The sequence below is a fragment of the Malania oleifera genome, unplaced genomic scaffold (assembly GCF_029873635.1).
Source record: "Malania oleifera isolate guangnan ecotype guangnan unplaced genomic scaffold, ASM2987363v1 ctg387, whole genome shotgun sequence".
NCBI classification, from domain to species: Eukaryota; Viridiplantae; Streptophyta; class Magnoliopsida; order Santalales; family Ximeniaceae; genus Malania; species Malania oleifera.
In genome coordinates, this window is record NW_026651923.1 from 71976 (window position 1) to 78329 (window position 6354).

Sequence of the window (6354 nt, forward strand, 5' to 3'; positions counted from 1 at the left end):
GATCGACCAAACCTATAATTCAATTTATACTTGGTCGACTTAACTTCAAGCAACTTGGTCAACCGAACTTCCTTCGGTCGACCGGTGCTCTCAAGTTGCCCCATTATTTTTACTGAGGTTAATATTTTTAAATAGGGTTAATCATATTAAAATATTTTAAAACTTTCCTAATAATTCCATATGTGTCTTGAACGATCATATTTTCGGGGAAGTCTATATATACCTCCTCATTTGGAATAATTAGCAAGAGATTAGCAAGATCATTAAGGCCAAAATTCTCTTAAATTCAAAAATCATTTTATAGCCTATTCTACTCCCATACACTTCAAAACTTGACTTTCCTTGATCATTAAAATGTTGTGAGTTTTTTTAAAGTTCTTGTGTCTAATCTAGCTTGCTCATACTATCATTTGTGCTTGTAAGATTGCTTGAGATATACTAGTGTACATATCTGCTTGTGTAGAAGCATGTTTTCGTGTACAAATTTTATACACATTGGTTGTATTCCAGGCGTGGGTCTAAAGAGGGAGACTAGCCTTGTTGAATAGTCCCAGATTGACTTAGACCCAGTTAGGAAAGCTAGGTGTGCCATCTTGGTAAGGCGTGTTGGTTGAGGTCAGTCGCTTAATTGACTTGGTTTTAATCGGTGCCGCTCCACCCGTTTAAGTGAGCTATAGTGGAATCCTTGTGCTAGTGTAGCCAAGGCAGGGACGTAGGCAATTTAGCCGAACCTTGATAACATATTGCATGTACTATTTACTTTTCCACACTTTTCTTGTATTGCACGTGTATGCTTATTTGTTAATTGCATAGCCTGACCCTAGGTTGTGCAATACTGTTGTTAAATCGATTGACATAGGTGATAATTTTTAAATACCCAATTCATCCCCCGCCCCCTCTTGGGGTTGCACCAAAACTTAAATTCTTCCACCATTCCCCCATTAAACCCCTTTTTACTTACCCACGACCTTCCAGCTAGGCTAGAAATAGAGTCATAAAAGGCAAAGACCTGCTCATATGGGTCTTCCAAGCTAGGCGAGCAGATCAGGCTCGTAGATAGAGAGATTTTTTATTTTGCCCTATTTACATGGTAAGTGTGTTCAGGGGATTATATTTTTTAGTAGCTGATACTGGAATGATGTGTAAAAATGTATATATATGGTTTGGAAACACTAAATTCTGGTATTATAGATATGGGTGTATGACTTTATGTTTTCTGCTGCATAGGTGTGTCAATTTGTGTACAGGGATACCTCGATGCCCATCTTGGGCCTGAGATGTTATAGCAGGTATTATAGGGGTATTAGAGTAATTTATATTTTATATAGAAAAATATGGTGTAATTTTTGGGTCGTTACAGTCCAAGCCTCATTCTCATGCTTCGTGAGGAAAGTACCTCCACAAGATTCATCTACCATGGCTCTATCACGCTCCGCTAATCCTTCATAAAAAGTTCGAACTAATTGCCCCTTAGGGACTTGATGTTAAGGGCATTTATGCAGAAAATCCCTAAAGTGCTCCCAAGTCTCGAAAAATTGTTTCCCATCTATCGGTGAGAAACTAGTGATTGCATTCCTCAACTAGTTAGTCTTCCAAATGGGGAAGTACTTTTTTAGGAACTTGTGTTGCATGGTGGCCCAGTTGGTTATCAAATTTGGCTCTAAGGAGTTCAACTAATATTTGGCTTTATCCTTTAGAGAGAACAAAAATAATCTCAATCAGAGGGGATCATCACCAAAGTTGGGTATACGAATGGTGGAACAGATTTTCAGAAACTCATCGAGATGCTTATATAGATTTTTAGTCGAATTCCCAAAGAAGTTGGGAAGCATCAATATCATAGAAGTCTTAATTTCAAATTGTTCCACCTTGACATCTGGAAATGAGATAGAAGATGGCGAGGTGTATGCGTTGGTTGTAAAGTAGTCTCTAAGGGGCCAAAGAGGTTGCTCTTTCACCATAGGTCAGTGGGGAGCTTGAGGTTTTGGGTTATGAAAGGCAAAAATTGGTTGACATTCAGCCATGACTTTAGGTTCAGAAGATTCAGCTAACTCTAGGCTAAAGGTAGATTTCCTAATTGACCTACGAGATCTCTCAATCTTAGGGTCTATAGGCACTAACTTAAGATCCAAAGAGTGCAAACCCAACATATTCAAATGCAGCAAACGATCAAGACTTCAAGTATCAAACATAAATTTAAAACAAAAGAAAAGAGAGAAAAAAAAAACACGTAGTACTCTAAACTAAAAATTGGCTTAGTACCGTAATTGAGTCTCCAGAAACGGGCCAAAAATTTGGTAGGCTCGCCAAGGCTTGGGTCCTTAACTACCAAAGGTAATATTTATAACCTAACTAAGCCCAAGTTCAGTAGAACAAGGAGTAAGTCAGGTGTTGAACTTCAGGGACTAAGTGCAGTTGATTACTAGTTCTAGCCTAATTTACTACGCCGAAGCAAGAATGGAAAGAAGAGTTTGGTGATGTTTCTATTAACTACAAAAGCAAGTAAACTATATTAACACTACTCCTAGAAAGTAAGTCTCAAATCATGAATCCAACGTAGGTTGTCGTTCATGATAACTATGTTTGGTTAACTATCTGTATTAGGTTAGACAGTCAAGTGAGTCATTCCAGCTGCATAGGGTAGCGAAGGTGGACCAATCGTTTGGAGCACGATCGAGAACTAGGGTATACCCTATCCAGCGAGCACAAGAACACCCTATAGGAACTACAACCTATTACATATAAATGATTGAATCCCTAGCTAAGCTATCATATCCCTAGGATTTCATCATAATAAAAAAAGTAAACATGCAGAGAAATTAAAGACATGGTATTTAAATTGCAGAATTGAAATCAAAGTGGAGTAAAGAAACATGTATTGAAAACAACATCAATTGCATATCAAAGGTCTGTCACTAGCAATCAGGATTACAATCAAGAACCAACTATCTATGCGGCATTACTCAGAACTCGAAGGTTGTCACAGGCCTTTGAAAAATCTGAATCCAAAACCCACATGGAATTAAACGAAAGTAATAAACCCTAATCTAAATAGCACTCAACGACTCTCAAGGTCTGTCACTAACTAGAGAGGAGCCAAAGGGGAACCCTAATCACATATTCAAAGTTTGGTTTTATACCCAAAAGGGTTTACAAGTATTTGAATTCAAATTAGGAATGTTTTGGCAAAAATCTCGTAAAGAAGATTGCTGAGCTCACACACTATTAATCAGGTCGCACCCTTGTCTTCCCCTGATCTCTTGTTCACATTGATGGTCAAACCTCTCAAGATCTCTACTTTAGTCAGCCTCTAATCAAACCACCTGGTCTCTCCTCAGGGTCTCTTGGTCGCACCAATGGTCGAACCTCTCAGCATCTTTACTTCAGTTTGAACTCTGAAGTCTTCATTTCATAACCTAGTCACCTGTTGTGTTTGCTGGTTGAGCAAGGTCTTGTTGGCTTTGATGAACTAAGGTTTTGGGAACTTGGTTGAGCACGTGATTGAGCCTTATGCTTCCCAATTACTCCCTTGGCTTCTTGCATTGCCTAACTCCTCAGTTTTAACTTCATTTTCCTAAAACATGAATAAACCATGCATAACTCTAAACTATTATAAGAAAAGGAAAATACAAGATAAATGAGGACAAACCATAAGTAAATGGGAGCCTAAAATAGTGCATTTTAGGGACACATCACAGTTATGCAGGTATTTTAATATCAGGTCAATAATTTCACAATATAAATGGGCATATGAAGCAGGTGGAGCTACATATTCAGGATAGAGATGACTTTGTTTGTATTGCTTGGAGTTTCAACTCAAGAGGCTGGCAACATCATGGAGTTCCTAGGTGCACTATCAAACCACCGCTCAAGTATAAATTTGGCACTCTAATGTTTTGTGCTTTCATTACTACTAGCAACAAGGTTCCTACTATTTTTCAAGTTGTCGTGCATAGTGAAGGGAAAAATAGGTGGATGAGTGTTATGGTATAGGAAATCGAAGTATTGCATAAGAATCAGATGCGGGAGTTGGTGAGGCTTTTAGTGGGTAGGAGGGTGATAGGATACAAGGGAGTGATGCCTCTATTGTGTGTGAATGACAGGTTATTGGTTGGGAAGGCCTTGATTGATACTTATTAGTTGGGAACTCTGTCGAAAGGTTTTGACATGAATGTGTTGGGTACGGCCAAGTAGGGTCTTGGTTTGAAGATTCAAATAGACAGAGCTGTAGGGAGATTTTGTTTGCCATCATAGTGGATTCTATAGGGTGGCTTTGCGGACAGAACTACAGGGAGACTTTGTTTGCCATCACAGTGGATTCTACAGGGAATCGATGTGAAATGTCTATCGCTTCGTACCCAAGGACGTACTATGATGTCTGAGAAATGTCAAAGGTCCCCCATGATGGTGCAATGGGGTGTTTTGGCTGGCAACAGAGTGGACCATTAGTTATGATATTTGTTTAAGACTATGCAGAGGGCTTTGGTGATACAAGGCTTACAGTAGCTTTTTTGTTTACTATTGTGGGAAGGCCTTGATGGAAGCCTAGGGCAAAGTTTTTGAGTGTAACATCTAAAACTGAATTAGGGTTGATGGTAGAAGACAAAGCTGCCATCGGCAAGTTCAACTAGCGTTACTTGGACTTGGTGTTTGTCTTAAGTTGCTAGATGGGAGGCGGTCTCAACCTAACGTCCCGAGTTCAAGGTGAAGTAGCCGGTTCATGTTTTCGATTTTTTTGTTAGGGGCACATATTCCCCAAGGTGGACATTGTTGTTATATATGACTCATATACTGAGTGGTATACATCTCAAAGGAAGAAAACATACAAGAAATCAAATATGTTGGGTGTAGTAGGGGAAACCATCAACAGTTTGGCAGCAACTATCAATGGTTTGACCAGTCAATCGATGAAAACTACGACGGTTTGGAGCAAGATTTTAGAAAATTTATATTCTGTCTAAAACCATCGACGGTTTGGCTCGGGACACCCAATAAAAATTTTAAATTTTGAAAGGTGGACATTAATATGGTTGGGGTTTGGAGGGAAAACCTCCGGGAACTCTATATATATATATATATATATATATATATGTCATATATGATATATATAGAGGGTTGGTTGATAATGGTTGAGAGTATTGTTAAGAGGGTTCTTGTATTGCTCTTGTAATTTACACAAGAAAATAGTAATTTTTTTTTCGTTTTCTCTCATGGATGTAGGCAGTGCCAAACCACGTAATTCCTTGTGTCTTTGTGATTGTTATTGATTTTTTTTAAATTTTGGTGGTTTTGGATTATTCGGTATTTCATCATTAGAGTATTGCATTGTGTGTTTGATCCATTACATACAAATATATATTCCTTTGTGCATATTTGGGGATTTTACACAACATATTATCATTAATCTAGATAACATATAAAAAAAAATAAATTAAATTTCTTCCAAATCCAAAAAAATCAAACTCAAGCCTCAAAATCCATTCTCCAAAATACCATAAGACATTTTCGATGATTCGCCTTGTAGGACATCATAACAAATCCCACTTAAAAGATTTGGTAGGCCTACATACTACTAATGATTTTGTTAGAACTACTAAGTTTGGGGCATTCAATATAACTTTCTTCTCTTCCTACCAATAGAGATAATAATATATAAGGTAGGCTAAACTAACTTAGACAAATTGTATTATAATAGGGCACACCAATGACATGAAATGGGTTTTGAGATGTAATTTGTTTTTATTCAATTTTTTGTTATTAGGAAGAAAAACAAATGTCTTTCTATCTTGCGTTAAGAAATTTGAAAAATAATAGAATGATGTTTATGAACTTTTATTGTACAATAGTTTCACATTTCTTGTAAGCATTTATACTCACCAATGCTTATTTGGAAGACCATCAGCAAGGAATGATTATTCCTTAATTTTTTTTCCTATAAGCATTTTAGCACAACAATGGTAGTGTGCTTAAAAACATAAAAAAGTTAAGTGGAACTGCACCAAAATCATAAACTAAGTAACAAATTTTTGCCTAATGAACAAACTTTTAATCCAATTGAATTCCAAATAAATTAAAAAAATTTCATTTCCTTTTGACCAAAACACATTCAACAAAATGTAATTTTTGATTCATACTAACAATACACACCTGACATAGAAACTATATACTCATGATCAAAATCTCCTTACACAAAAATAGAAATCTAATAAGGAAAAAGAAGTGAGATAAGAGAAAAAAAAAATGAAATAAGAAGGGGACTTGAGATATAAAAGGGTGATGAGAAACTATAAAAGATAGCTTGTTTTGAACATCTAACAGAAGTAGACTTGAAGAAGTTGTCTAAAACATCATGCA

At 36.8% G+C, this 6354-nt stretch overlaps 1 non-coding gene across 1 annotated transcript; it reads left to right on the top strand.

Annotated features, from left to right (window-relative positions):
* Positions 1 to 1476: 1476 nt before the first annotated feature.
* LOC131147169 (small nucleolar RNA R71) lies at positions 1477 to 1582 on the top strand. Its single transcript, XR_009134642.1, has one exon. It is a non-coding gene; the product is annotated as a small nucleolar RNA R71 (small nucleolar RNA).
* The last annotated feature ends 4772 nt before the right edge of the window (positions 1583 to 6354 follow it).